The sequence below is a fragment of the Pseudophryne corroboree genome, chromosome 8 (genome assembly GCF_028390025.1).
Source record: "Pseudophryne corroboree isolate aPseCor3 chromosome 8, aPseCor3.hap2, whole genome shotgun sequence".
In the NCBI taxonomy this organism is placed as follows: Eukaryota; Metazoa; Chordata; class Amphibia; order Anura; family Myobatrachidae; genus Pseudophryne; species Pseudophryne corroboree.
In genome coordinates this window covers 424,507,366-424,523,195 of record NC_086451.1, presented here as the reverse complement: position 1 = coordinate 424,523,195, position 15,830 = coordinate 424,507,366, and the positions used below count along the sequence as shown (strand labels likewise).

Below are 15,830 nucleotides of genomic sequence, written 5' to 3'. Positions count from 1 at the left end.
AGCAACGAATCAGATTTAAGGTGCCATCTTCTAGAAGGTGATAGATAAATGAAAAGTAGAATCTGATTGGTTGCTATGAGCAACATCCCATCTTAAATAGAACTCCCTTCTTAGAAAATGTATCCCAAAGAGTGATGTTACAGAGGTAATTCCTACAATTATAATTCGGTGCATATCTATGTATAGTGGGGGAAATTCAGACCTGATCGTAGCAGCAAATTTGTTAGCAGTTGAGCAAAACCGTGGTGTTCATAGAGATGAGCGGGTTCGGTTCCTCGGAATCCGAACCCCCCCGAACTTCAGCCTTTTTACACGGGTCCGAGGCAGACTCGGATCTTCCCGCCTTGCTCGGCTAACCCGAGCGCGCCCAAACGTCATCATCCCGCTGTCGGATTCTCGCGAGGCTCGTATTCTATCGCGAGACTCGGATTCTATATAAGGAGCCGCGCGTCGCCGCCATTTTCACACGTGCATTGAGATTGATAGGGAGAGGACGTGGCTGGCGTCCTCTCCTTTAGTAGATAGAGACACTTGAGTTGATTACTTAGTAATTTTGGGGAGCATTAGGAGTACTCAGAGTGCAGAGTTTTGCTGATAGTTAGTTACTAGTGACTGACCACTTTATTATTTAATATAATCCGTTCTCTGCCTGAAAAAAAACGATACACAGTCACATACCATATCTGTGCTCAGCCTCAGTGTGCTGTATGATAATATCATCTATGTATATCTGACTGTGCTGAGTGCTCACTGCTCACACAGCTGAATTGTGGGGGAGACTGGGGTGCAGTTATAGCAGGAGTACAGTGCACACTTTTGCTGCCAGTGTGACTGACCAGTGACCACCAGTAAATTGTCTGCCTGAAAAAGATAAACACTCCTGTGGTGTTTTTTTTTTTATTCTATAAACGCATTCTGCTGACAGTGTCCAGCAGGTCCGTCATTCATTATATTATATAAATATTTACCTGCAGTAGTGTTATATTTTTTTTGTTCATCTCTATCATCTTTATCATCTCTATATTAGCAGACGCAGTACACGGCTGTGGCTACCTCTGTGTCGTCAGTGCTCGTCCATAATTGTATACCTACCTGTGGTGGGGTTTTTTTTTCTATCTTCTTCATACTAGTAGTTTAGGAGTCTGCTGACAGTGTCCAGCAGGTCCGTCATTATATTATATATACCTGCAGTAGTGATAAATATATATTTTTATATCATTATCATCTCTATACTAGCAGACGCAGTACGGTAGTCCATGGCTGTGGCTACCTCTGTGTCGTCAGTGCTCGTCCATAATTGTATACCTACCTGTGGTGGGTTTTTTTTTCTATCTTCTTCATACTAGTAGTTTAGGAGTCTGCTGACAGTGTCCAGCAGGTCCGTCATTATATTATATATACCTGCAGTAGTGATATATATATATTTTTTATATCATTATCATCTCTATACTAGCAGAAGCAGTACGGTAGTCCATGGCTGTGGCTACCTCTGTGTCGTCAGTGCTCGTCCATAATTGTATACCTACCTGTGGAGGTTTTTTTTTCTATCTTCTTCATACTAGTAGTTTAGGAGTCTGCTGACAGTGTCCAGCAGGTCTGTCATTATATTATATATACCTGCAGTAGTGATATATATATATTTTTATATCATTATCATCTCTATACTAGCAGACGCAGTACGGTAGTCCACGGCTGTAGCTACCTCTGTGTCGTCAGTGCTCGTCCATAATTGTATACCTACCTGTGGTGGGGTTTTTTTTTCTATCTTCTTCATACTAGTAGTTTAGGAGTCTGCTGACAGTGTCCAGCAGGTCCGTCATTATATTATATATACCTGCAGTAGTGATATATATATATTTTTTATATCATTATCATCTCTATACTAGCAGACGCAGTACGGTAGTCCACGGCTGTGGCTACCTCTGTGTCGTCAGTGCTCGTCCATAATTGTATACCTACCTGTGGTGGGGTTTTTTTTTCTATCTTCTTCATACTAGTAGTTTAGGAGTCTGCTGACAGTGTCCAGCAGGTCCGTCATTATATTATATATACCTGCAGTAGTGATATATATATATATTTTTATATCATTATCATCTCTATACTAGCAGACGCAGTACGGTAGTCCACGGCTGTGGCTACCTCTGTGTCGTCAGTGCTCGTCCATAATTGTATACCTACCTGTGGTGGGGTTTTTTTTTCTATCTTCTTCATACTAGTAGTTTAGGAGTCTGCTGACAGTGTCCAGCAGGTCCGTCATTATATTATATATACCTGCAGTAGTGATATATATATATATTTTTATATCATTATCATCTCTATACTAGCAGACGCAGTACGGTAGTCCACGGCTGTGGCTACCTCTGTGTCGTCAGTGCTCGTCCATAATTGTATACCTACCTGTGGTGGGGTTTTTTTTTCTATCTTCTTCATACTAGTAGTTTAGGAGTCTGCTGACAGTGTCCAGTAGGTCCGTCATTATATTATATATACCTGCAGTAGTGATATATATATATTTTTTATATCATTATCATCTCTATACTAGCAGATGCAGTACGGTAGTCCACGGCTGTGGCTACCTCTGTGTCATCAGTGCTCGTCCATAAATGTATACCTACCTGTGGTGGGGGTTTTTTTTCTATCTTCTTCATACTAGTAGTTTAGGAGTCTGCTGACAGTGTCCAGCAGGTCCGTCATTATATTATATATACCTGCAGTAGTGATATATATATATTTTTTATATCATTATCATCTCTATACTAGCAGACGCAGTACGGTAGTTCACGGCTGTGGCTACCTCTGTGTCGTCAGTGCTCGTCCATAATTGTATACCTACCTGTGGTGGGGTTTTTTTTTCTATCTTCTTCATACTAGTAGTTTAGGAGTCTGCTGACAGTGTCCAGCAGGTCCGTCATTATATTATATATACCTGCAGTAGTGATATATATATATTTTTTATATCATTATCATCTCTGTACTAGCAGACGCAGTACGGTAGTCCACGGCTGTAGCTACCTCTGTGTCGTCAGTCACTCGTCATCCATAAGTATACTAGTATCCATTCATCTCCATTGTTTACCTGAGGTGCCTTTTAGTTGTGCCTATTAAAATATGGAGAACAAAAATGTTGAGGTTCCAAAAATAGGGAAAGATCAAGATCCACTTCCACCTCGTGCTGAAGCTGCTGCCACTAGTCATGGCCGAGACGATGAAATTCCATCAACGTCGTCTGCCAAGGCCGATGCCCAATGTCATAGTACAGAGCATGTAAAATCCAAAACACAAAATATCAGTAAAAAAAGGACTCAAAAATCTAAAATAAAATCGTCGTAGGAGAAGCGTAAACTTGCCAATATGCCATTTACCACACAGAGTGGCAAGGAACGGCTGAGGCCCTGGCCTATGTTCATGGCTAGTGGTTCAGCTTCACATGAGGATGGAAGCACTCAGCCTCTCGCTAGAAAAATGAAAAGACTTAAGCTGGCAAAAGCACAGCAAAGAACTGTGCGTTCTTCGAAATCACAAATCCACAAGGAGAGTCCAATTGTGTCGGTTGCGATGCCTGACCTTCCCAACACTGGACGTGAAGAGCATGCGCCTTCCACCATTTGCACGCCCCCTGCAAGTGCTGGAAGGAGCACCCGCAGTCCAGTTCCTGATAGTCAGATTGAAGATGTCAGTGTTGAAGTACACCAGGATGAGGAGGATATGGGTGTTGCTGGCGCTGGGGAGGAAATTGACAAGGAGGATTCTGATGGTGAGGTGGTTTGTTTAAGTCAGGCACCCGGGGAGACACCTGTTGTCCGTGGGAGGAATATGGCCATTGACATGCCTGGTGAAAAAATACCAAAAAAATCAGCTCTTCGGTGTGGAAGTATTTCAACAGAAATGCGGACAACAGGTGTCAAGCCATGTGTTGCCTTTGTCAAGCTGTAATAAGTAGGGGTAAGGACGTTAACCACCTCGGAACATCCTCCCTTATACGTCACCTGCAGCGCATTCATCATAAGTCAGTGACAAGTTCAAAAACTTTGGGTGACAGCGGAAGCAGTCCACTGACCAGTAAATCCCTTCCTCTTGTAACCAAGCTCACGCAAACCACCCCACCAACTCCCTCAGTGTCAATTTCCTCCTTCCCCAGGAATGCCAATAGTCCTGCAGGCCATGTCACTGGCAATTCTGACGAGTCCTCTCCTGCCTGGGATTCCTCCGATGCATCCTTGCGTGTAACGCCTACTGCTGCTGGCGCTGCTGTTGTTGCTGCTGGGAGTCGATGGTCATCCCAGAGGGGAAGTCGTAAGATTACTTTTACTACTTCCACCAAGCAATTGACTGTCCAACAGTCCTTTGCGAGGAAGATGAAATATCACAGCAGTCATCCTGCTGCAAAGCGGATAACTGGGGCCTTGGCATCCTGGGCGGTGAGAAATGTGGTTCCGGTATCCATCATTACTGCAGAGCCAACTATAGACTTGATTGAGATACTGTGTCCCCGGTACCAAATACCATCTAGGTTCCATTTCTCTAGGCAGGCGATACCGAAAATGTACACAGACCTCAGAAAAAGACTCACCAGTGTCCTAAAAAATGCAGTTGTAGCCAATGTCCACTTAACCACGGACATGTGGACAAGTGGAGCAGGGCAGACTCAGGACTATATGACTGTGACAGCCCACTGGGTAGATGTATTGACTCCCGCCGCAAGAACAGCAGCGGCGGCACCAGTAGCAGCATCTCGCAAACGCCAACTCTTTCCTAGGCAGGCTACGCTTTGTATCACCGCTTTCCAGAATATGCACACAGCTAAAAACCTCTTACGGCAACTGAGGAAGATCATCCCAGAATGGCTTACCCCAATTGGACTCTCCTGTGGATTTGTGGCATCGGACAATGCCAGCAATATTGTGTGTGCATTAAATATGGGCAAATTCCAGCACGTCCCATGTTTTGCACATACCTTGAATTTGGTGGTGCAGAATTATTTAAAAAACGAGAGGGGCGTGCAAGAGATGCTGTCGGTGGCCAGAAGAATTGCGGGACACTTTCGGCGTACAGGCACCACGTACAGAAGACTGGAGCAACACCAAAAACGCCTGAACCTGCCCTGCCATCATCTGAAGCAAGAAGTGGTAACGAGGTGGAATTCAACCCTCTATATGCTTCAGAGGTTGGAGGAGCAGCAAAAGGCCATTCAAGCCTATACAACTGACCACGATATAGGAGGTGGAATGCACCTGTCTCAAGCGCAGTGGAGAATGATTTCAACGTTGTGCAAGGTTCTGCAACCTTTTGAACTTGCCACACGTGAAGTCAGTTCAGACACTGCCAGCCTGAGTCAGGTCATTCCCCTCATCAGGCTTTTGCAGAAGAAGCTGGAGACATTGAAGGAGGAGCTAACACTGATCGATTCCGCTAGGCATGTGGGACTTGTGGATGGAGCCCTTAATTCGCTTAACAAGGATTCACGGGTGGTCAATCTGTTGAAATCAGAGCACTACATTTTGGCCACCATGCTCGATCCTAGATTTAAAACCTACGTTGTATCTCTCTTTCCGGCAGACACAAGTCTGCAGGGGTTCAAAGAACTGCTGGTGAGAAAATTGTCAAGTCAAGCGGAACGCGACCTGTCAACATCTCCTCCTTCACATTCTCCCGCAACTGGGGGTGCGAGGAAAAGGCTCAGAATTCCGAGCCCACCCGCTGGCGGTGATGCAGGGCAGTCTGGAGCGACTGCTGATGCTGACATCTGGTCCGGACTGAAGGACCTGACAACGATTACGGACATGTCGTCTACTGGCACTGCATATGATTCTCTCTCCATTGAAAGAATGGTGGAGGATTATACGAGTGACCGCATCCAAGTAGGCACGTCAGACAGTTCGTACGTATACTGGCAGGAAAAAGAGGCAATTTGGAGGCCCTTGCACAAACTGGCTTTATTCTACCTAAGTTTCCCTCCCACAAGTGTGTACTCCGAAAGAGTGTTTAGTGCCGCCGCTCACCTTGTCAGCAATCGGCGTACGAGGTTACTTCTAGAAAATGTGGAAAAGATGATGTTCATTAAAATGAATTATAATCAATTCCTCCATGGAGACATTCACCAGCAGCAATTGCCTCCACAAAGTACACAGGGAGCTGTGATGGTGGATTCCAGTGGGGACGAATTGATAATCTGTGAGGAGGGGGATGTACACGGTGATGAATCGGAGGATGATGATGAGGTGGACATCTTGCCTCTGTAGAGCCAGTTTGTGCAAGGAGAGATTAATTGCTTCTTTTTTGGTGGGGGTCCAAACCAACCCGTCATTTCAGTCACAGTCGTGTGGCAGACCCTGTCACTGAAATGATGGGTTGGTTAAAGTGTGCATGTCCTGTTTATACAACATAAGGGTGGGTGGGAGGGCCCAAGGACAATTCCATCTTGCACCTCTTTTTTCTTTCATTTTTCTTTGCGTCATGTGCTGTTTGGGGAGTGTTTTTTGGAAGGGCCATCCTGCGTGACACTGCAGTGCCACTCCTAGATGGGCCAGGTGTTTGTGTCGGCCACTAGGGTCACTTATCTTAGTCACACAGCTACCTCATTGCGCCTCTTTTTTTTCTTCTTTGCGTCATGTGCTGTTTGGGGAGTATTTTTTGGAAGGGCCATCCGGCCTGACACTGCAGTGCCACTCCTAGATGGGCCAGGTGTTTGTGTCGGCCACTAGGGTCGCTTAGCTTACTCACACAGCTACCTCATTGCGCCTCTTTTTTTCTTTGCGTCATGTGCTGTTTGGGGAGTGTTTTTTGGAAGGGCCATCCTACGTGACACTGCAGTGCCACTCCTAGATGGGCCAGGTGTTTGTGTCGGCCACTAGGGTCGCCGAGCTTAGTCACACAGCTACCTCATTGCGCCTCTTTTTTTCTTTGCGTCATGTGCTGTTTGGGGAGTGTTTTTTGGAAGGGCCATCCTGCGTGACACTGCAGTGCCACTCCTAGATGGGCCAGGTGTTTGTGTCGGCCACTTGGGTCGCTGAGCTTAGTCATCCAGCGACCTCGGTGCAAATTTTAGGACTAAAAATAATATTGTGAGGTGTGAGGTGTTCAGAATAGACTGAAAATGAGTGGAAATTATGGTTATTGAGGTTAATAATACTTTGGGATCAAAATGACCCCCAAATTCTATGATTTAAGCTGTTTTTTAGGGTTTTTTGAAAAAAACACCCGAATCCAAAACACACCCGAATCCGACAAAAAAAATTCGGTGAGGTTTTGCCAAAACGCGTTCGAACCCAAAACACGGCCACGGAAAAGAACCCAAAACCAAAACACAAAACCCAAAAAATTTCCGGTGCACATCTCTAGGTGTTCATTCCGAGTTTATCGCAGCAGCAAGTTTATTAGCAATTTGGCAAAACCATGTGCACTGCAGGGGGGGGGGGGCAGATATAACATAAGCAGAAAGAGTTAGATTTGTGTGGGTTATTTTGTTTCTGTGCAGGGTAAATACTGGCTGCTTTATTTTTACACTGCAATTTAGATTTCAGTTTGAATACAACCCACCCAAATCCAACTCTCTCTGCACATGTTATATCTGCCCCCCCTGCAGTGCACATGGTTTTGCCCAACTGCTAAAGATTTTCTGCACCAGAAACGGTCAGTTTACGCCCAGAAACACCCACTTCCTGTCAATCACACTCCGAACACTTCAACGATGAAAATTCTTCGTTCGGACATGAGTAAATCTACTAAGTTTTGTGCTAAATTACTTAGCGCATGCGCACTGCGTACCATGCGCATTTTTGCCTTAATCGCTCCGTTGCGAAAATCAGCAACGAGCGAACAATTCGGAATGTCCCCCCATGTGCACTGCAGGGTGGGCAGATATAACATGTGCAGAGAGAGTTAGATTTGGGTGGGGTGTGTTTTGCCCAACTGCTAACGAATTTGCTGCTACGATCAGGTCTGAATTACCCCCAATATGTGTAATATGGGAAAATAGGTGCATTTGCTCATAATGAAATGAGCTTGTTTTATGATTAATAAATCACTTTCATCTGAATAAAGTGCACACAATTATGTACTGTAGTTCTGTTACAAACAGCAAGTCCAAAAGTGCAAAAAAACAACAACATCTTAATGTTCACATACTACATTGTTTACTTAAATGTCAACAAATTGCAAAGTGCAAGATCCCATTAATGGCGGGATGTAATAAAGTTTTTTAATGGTGCAATCATTTATGAGACATGCTTTAGCCTTGTAAAAGATTGCCTCTTTAAAAACATCTGAATTCGGCCGCCATCCTGCATGGCCTTTGAATTCAGACTTTATTACATCCCGCCCCAAGCATCTGATCACATATTTGTCATCATAAATGCTATTGGGTGATGGGCATATTTTCATTCCTGTGGTCATCATCCAGCTGTGCTAACAGTTCCCTGTTGGATCTGGCCTTTCTGCTAGTGGGGTCCTGAGGACCAAGTTTGAGGACCAAGTTTGAGAACCACTGTGCTAGAGCACCACACAGCTGGATCTTTCAGATTTGGCAGTTGTGTATACAACTCAGTATGGCCAGCTCTGAGAGCTATCCAGCACCTTTTGTATCCTCTATGCAGCTTCTCTGTAGCCTCAACATTGTAAAGTATATATGGCCAGGTTATCAGAAAAATAAAAGCAATATGCAACTTAAGACTCAGAGCACAAGAGGAAACATCTCTTTATTTGTGTGATGAGATCAGCAGCTGACATTAGAAGTAAGGCTGAGAAGACAATGATAACTAGATGAAGGAATCCTAGGGCATCACAGAGTAAGATGGAAAGTTTCTACGCTGAAGAATGTAAAGACACCACGGGAACAATATAATGAGGGTGAAGGGCTTATATACTATTTTAGTTAAGAAGTAGAATGACTCGCGCCATGAACTCCTCAGGAGGTTTAACCAGACACCACAAATGGGATATATAGCAGAAAAGATGGTTGCGATGCTTTCAAGTGAACTTTCAAGTGATGATTGCTTAAAAAAGTCTCCAATTGGATATCCTGAAATAGATGTCATTATATGTTGGCAATATAACTTTTATATACACTTACCAAGGAATACATATACTATCTTGGCAGATGGGATGCCTGCTGTCACTATACCAACAGCGGTATCCGGTCTCTTGGAATCCCGGCAGTGAGGCAGCGAGTCCCAACGCTGGCTTGCTGAGCTCACCGTGTTTCGGGATCGGTGACTCGCTTTGCTCGCCACAATTTATATTCCCACTCGGTTAGTGGCATGGACCCACAAACTGAGTGGGAATAACCCTCATTTGTCGGGATTCTTGCCTGTGCCACTTCACCATCTGACAGGATTCTGGCGTCGGTCTCCTCTGGGATCCCTACAGCTGGTATGCTAACTGCATCACCTTATCAAGCATAGTGTTCAGAAACTTTTTGGTAGCAAAATCACTACAATATTCCTCTCAAGCACTGGGTGTTTGCACATGTGTGGCCTGATGATGGCTCATGCACAGTGGTGCAGGCAATCCCAACAGTGATCAGAATAGCAGATACCCTACCTCTCATTGTGTGTTTTATATACATTTAGGTGATACATCATTTCTTATTGCCATGATAAAAAAATTATAATTATTGTGTAATAATTGATAAATATACTCATTAAAATGTGCATAGAAAATTAGAATTAGGAGAGGTGTGTCCAAACTGAAATCTAAATTACAGTGCAAAAATATAGCTGTGCTGCTCTTGTGGCTACATGCAAAAGCAGCCAGTATTTACATTGCATGCAAAAATAAATGTATTTGTACCCCTTTCATCTTTTTGCTTAGCTCTAAAATCCAAATCAGCTCAATTTTTCACAAAGAGAATGGGCATACACCCATCCAGGGGTGTCCGTGTGCCCTGTGACACCCGGTATGTATGAAGAGCATTGCAGGTGCCCACCAGCAGGGCAGCCATCAGGGGGGGACTGGTGTCCTGGGCCCTTACAGAGAGAGGGTCCCACCCCTGGCTCCTACCACCGATACCTGGAGAGCTGCACCAGGCTGTAAAACAACAGTGGGCTAATGCACAGGGACAACTTCTTAAAACAAGCCTTCCCTGTACATCAGCTCTCTGTGAACTGTTCCTGTAGGTACGCAACACTCCACCTATACGTAACATCACATTGTTTGACATCACATAGGAGTGGAGCGGTGCGGCAGAAATCTTTTTTTTTTCTGGGGGAGGGGCCCTGTCTATTTTGTCAGTCCCAGGCCCCACAGTTTCTGATGGCAGCCCTACCCACCAGTAAAGGCAGAATAGCCTTGTGGCTCTGAGGTGTGGCCATATGGTTCAACCCCCAGTTTCAAAACTCTGGGGGTCTGGGAAATGCTCATCTGCCCCCCAGAATTTGACTGGTTGCACTGCCAGCTCCCTCACTGTTACAGGAGCCGCATGCTGCATTAATGTTACAGTGCAGCACCCAGCTGTTATGAGCCACGGCTGTGGCTCATTCCTATGTTTCATTTTGGTTATGTATATTATGTTATACTTCTGTTTATGTTCCCCGTGGGTGTCATGGGGTGCTCGGAGCTCACCCTTAAGGAGAGGATACTGTTATGAACAACAGGTAGTGGTTCATTCCTATTTTATGTTTATAGTTCTCTTGCAGGCCAGGATTTCCTTTTGCTCTGGTTTAGAAGATATTTGTTTGCTGTCAGTGGTGAGTCTGTGTAATTGCAGCCTGTTTCCATGTGGTTGGTCTCACCTGTCTGCTAATTGCATCTTGTCAGTTTGGAGTCATGCAACGGGGCAGCTGCACGACATAATTAATTAGGCCTCTCTGTTATATGCTGGCTGAGTGCAATTCACAGACGCTGGTTATATTTCTAGGTTTCCAGTCTTCCAGAGTGTTTGAGTTCTGAGCTTGTTCCTGCCAGTTCCTGAGCTCCTGTCTAGCAGTGTCTGACTAGCTGCTTCCTGTGTCAATTCCTGTGTCAGTTCCTGTGTCGATTCCCGTGTCAGTTCCTGTGTCTGATCCCGTGTCCTATCGTGAAGCATTCCTGTCCAGAAGTCCGGTGGCTTTGCCTGTGCCTGGTCGAGTTTATAGCTTCTTGGTGTCCACCGGTCTGTCATTTGGGATTCTGCCAGTCCTCCAGTTCTAAGAGTCTGTGTCGGCAGCATTTGGGGTTCCTGTCCGTTTGCCAGTATTTGTACCGGTTCCGTGAGTAGCGGCTTTGCCGCGTCTGTCGGCCTAGGCCGCTGTATTCCTTGGTTGTATCTGTCACTGGTGTTTTGCAGAGGGTTCTGCTTATGCTGTCACCACCAGTACACAAAAGTATTGTGTCGGCGTGTGGTCAGCATTTCCTTTGTTGTTATTTTCCTTTGGCGGCAAGCCGCACATACATTTAGTTTTAGGCTAGTTAGTAGCCCCTGGCTTTGGTTGTTTCAGTTAGAGGGCCCCTTGTTATTACCCTGTCTCAGTTCACGCTTTGTCTCTCTTTAAGACCTGAGGGGGCATCGGAGTTGGGCAGACCTAATCCGCCCTTCAAACGCTGCTGCCATGGGCCCAAGAAACCATAGTCCTGCAAGCGTGAATTGACAACACGGGTAAAACAGCGGAGGTAGGGTGCCAGGGGCTATTCCCGTTCCATTTCACCAAATCCAGTATTACGTCCTGGTGCTCTGGACTTACTTCATAACATCTCCCTTGTTCTGAGCACCAGGAACCTAACATTATAACCAGCCATACAACAAAAAAGAAATAAAACTTTTTTCTTTTTTGGCCCAGTCCAGTGTCTAGTCCAGAATCCAGTCCGGTGTTTAGAATCCAGTCCGGTCTAGAATTCAGTGTGCAGAATCCAGTCCGGTGTTTAGAAATCCAGTCCTGTTTAGAACTCAGTGTGCAGAATCCAGTCCGGTGTTTAGAAATCCAGTCCTGTCTAGAACTCAGTGTGCAGAATCCAGTCCGGTATTTAAAAAAAAAATCCAGTCTTGTTTTGTCTAGTTTAAAAAATTCAGTCTTGCCTTGTCTAGTCTTGCCTTGTCTAGTCTTGCCTTGTCTTGTCTTGTCTAGTTTTAAATCCTCCTATGTCTACTATGCATGCCCTGCAGGCATCTCTCTCAGCCCTGAACTCTGCTTTCAGTGCTTTGAGACCTGAGCGACTAGAAGTTTTGCAGCAATCCTTAAAGCAACTGCAAAACCTTCTGACTAAAATCTTGCTCATCTTGCCAGAAGTCGTTGAGAGTACATCTATCTCTAAAGAGACTCTTGTTCACAGTATGGTGACAATAGAATCCTCTGGTTTAATTGAAGAGAAAAGGTTTAAAAGTTTTCTGCGGCCCAGGCTCTCAGAAGAGGAGCGTCTGCGTCGCAGAAACTTAAACTTATGCCTATATTGTGGGGGTTTAGGCCACTTTCTGCAGACCTGTGAGTTGCGCAAGACAAAGTGTGGTGACAAGTCCTGCCCTCTGACCAAGTTGAGTCAGGATACAAGACCTACTCCTGTCTCTACTGTGGCAGAGGTACTTGTCACACAACCAACACTAAAAAGCTCTCTATCCTATAATTGGGGTCCTTGGGCAAGGGAGCCCCATTATAGATTCAGGAATCAAAAGAGAATGTTTCTCTCCTCTCTTGATTTTCCTGTTCAAACAGAGTTGCACACCCCTGGAGTGGTACCCGATGCCCAGAGTGCTGGAGCGGTACCCGATGCCCAGAGTGCTGGAGCGGTACCCGATGCCCAGAGTGCTGGAGCGGTACCCGATGCCCAGAGTGCTGGAGCGGTACCCGATGCTCTAGCTTATAGAGGGACATCAAATATTATAGTTCAGGTGTCCATACCAGAAGGTCTCTCAGAAGCTGTTACCCCAGGTAGGGACTAGAAAAGCGCAACCCCAGAAAGGGTATCTAAAACCATAGTTCTAGAAGGGAACTCGAGAAGCAAAACCCCAGAAGGGATATTTGAAGTAATATCCCCAAGTGGGGTCTCGAGAGACGCAGCCTCAAAGAAGGGTCTAGAGGTCGCTTCCCCAGGAAAGAACTTAAGAGGCATAGCATTAGTGGAGGTGCTAAAGGTTATAGCTTCAGCAAAAGTCCCGGAAGTCATAGTCCCGGGAGAAGTTTCGATAATTATCGACTCAGAGAGGGAGGCCAATGGCTCAGTCCCAGTGAAGGAAGTCGATGGCTCGGTCCCAGTTAGGGAGGCCGATGGCTCGGTCCCAGTGGGGGAGGCCGACGGCTCGGTCCCAGTAAAAGAATCCGAGGTGCTGACCCCAGCGGGGTTCCCGAAGGTCACTGCCCTGGGTGGGGTTCAGAAAGTCACTGCCCTGGGTGGGGTTCGGAAAGTCACTGCCCCGGCTGGGGTTAAGAAAGTCACTGCCCCGGGTGGGGTTCAGAAAGTCACTGCCCCGGGTGGGGTTCAGAAAGTCACTGCCCCGGGTGGGGTTCAGAAAGTCACTGCCCCGGGTGGGGTTCAGAAAGTCACTGCCCCAGGTGGGGTACAGAGAGTCTCAGCCTCGAGTAAGGTCAATAGTGACCTGGTCCTAGCAAAGCACTCCAGTCAGTCAGATGGGAAGGAAACAGATCCTGACTCTGTTGATATCTCAACATCCATAATCTTTGATGGGGACTTAGTCCAATTTCTGGCGCTTTTACAAATACTATTACATCATTATGTTGTCTAGACCAGTGGTTCTCAAACTCGGTCCTCAGGACCCCACACGGTTCACGGTTTCCATGTCACCCAGCAGCTGCACCGTGTTTCACCAACTGTCACATTTTAAAAATCTACAGGAGACCTGCAAAACATGGACCGTGTGGGGTCCTGAGGACCGAGTTTGAGAACCTGTGGTCTAGACCATTTCTGGGCATCACTTCAGTGAACCTTGTGCTCTATCTGATTTATTCATTTAGAGGAGAGCCTTTTGAGTGGGCGACCAGCCTAATGAAAGCTGAAGATCCCATTCTTCAGGATCCCCCAGCATTCAGTGATGCAATTATTAAAAGATATGGTTCCAAAGAAATTGGTTCAGGTTTCTCTAGGTCACTCATCTTGTCTGCTGAGAGTTCACCGGATACTGTAGACTTGGCACAAGAGTCTCAGCCCGTTGTTTTGACTGCAGGATGTGCTTTTCTCTCTTCTTCTAATAATTGTACTTTGCCTGAAAGTTCAGTTCCCAAGGGTAAGAAACCCATTTCTGATTTGAACGCAGCCTTGCCGGGTGGTACCATCAGTTCAGACAATGTTTGGGGAATTACCTTGGTCAGACCTAAAGAGCTTTGTAAAAAGAAGAAGAAGAAGAAAAATAAATAATTTTTGACTCTTGCCTTGAAAAAAAAAAAGAAAAAAAAAAAAAGATTTTTCTTGCGTCCAGTGGCCACCGTCAAAGGGAGGGCACTGTTACAAGCTATTGTTACAGCTTGTTTCTGTTTTCTTGTCTGTTAGACCAGTGTGTCAGGTTTTTTTTTTGTATCCTTTGTTTTGGATAGTCTGAATTTTGGGGTCCTTTGACCCCTCCTCAAGGGGGGGGAGGTAATGTTATGAGCCACGGCTGTGGCTCATTCCTATGTTTCATTTTGGTTATGTATTTTATGTTATACTTCTGTTTATGTTCCCCGTGGGTGTCATGGGGTGCTCGGAGCTCACCCTTAAGGAGAGGATACTGTTATGAACCACAGGTAGTGGTTCATTCCTATTTTATGTTTATAGTTCTCTTGCAGGCCAGGATTTCCTTTTGCTCTGGTTTAGAAGATATTTGTTTGCTGTCAGTGGTGAGTCTGTGTAATTGCAGCCTGTTTCCATGTGGTTGGTCTCACCTGTCTGCTAATTGCATCTTGTCAGTTTGGAGTCATGCAACGGGGCAGCTGCACGACATAATTAATTAGGCCTCTCTGTTATATGCTGGCTGAGTGCAATTCACAGACGCTGGTTATATTTCTAGGTTTCCAGTCTTCCAGAGTGTTTGAGTTCTGAGCTTGTACCTGCCAGTTCCTGAGCTCCTGTCTAGCAGTGTCTGACTAGCTGCTTCCTGTGTCGATTCCTGTGTCAGTTCCTGTGTCGATTCCCATGTCAGTTCCTGTGTCGATTTCTGTGTCAGTTCCTGTGTCTGATCCCGTGTCCTGCCGTGAAGCGTTCCTGTCCAGAAGTCCTGTGGCTTTGCCTGTGCCTGGTCGAGTTTCTAGCTTCTTGGTGTCCACCGGTCTGTCATTTGGGATTCTGCCAGTCCTCTAGTTCTAAGAGTCTGTGTCGGCAGCATTTAGGGTTCCTGTCCGTTTGCCAGTATACGTACCGGTTCCGTGAGTAGCGGCTTTGCCGTGTCTGTCGGCCTAGGCCGCTGTATTCCTTGGTTGTATCTGTCACTGGTGTTTTGCAGAGGGTTCTGCTTATGCTGTCATCGCCGGTACACAAAAGTATTGTGTCGGCGTGTGGTCAGCATTTCCTTTGTTGTTCTTTTCCTTTGGCGGCAAGCCGCACATACATTTAGTTTTAGGCTAGTTAGTAGCCCCTGGCTTTGGTTGTTTCAGTTAGAGGGCCCCTTGTTATTACCCTGTCTCAGTTCACGCTTTGTCTCTCTTTAAGACCTGACTGGGCATCGGAGTTGGGCAGACCTAATCCGCCCTACAAACGCGGCTGCCATGGGCCCAAGAAACCATAGTCCTGCAAGCGTGAATTGACAACACGGGTAAAACAACGGAGGTAGGGTGCCAGGGGCTATTCCCGTTCAATTTCACCAAATCCAGTATTACGTCCTGGTGCTCTGGACTCACTTCATAACATCTTCCTTGTTCTGAGCACCAGGAACCTAACACCAGCTCCTGTCACTGAGGAGCTGGCATTTTGATGCCACCCCTCAGAGGGTGACACCCGGG

At 45.9% G+C, this 15,830-nt stretch overlaps 1 pseudogene; it reads left to right on the top strand.

Moving 5' to 3' along the window:
• Positions 1 to 15,830, top strand: part of LOC134949909 (vomeronasal type-2 receptor 26-like) — a 1,108,520-nt pseudogene that overhangs the window by 594,821 nt on the left and 497,869 nt on the right.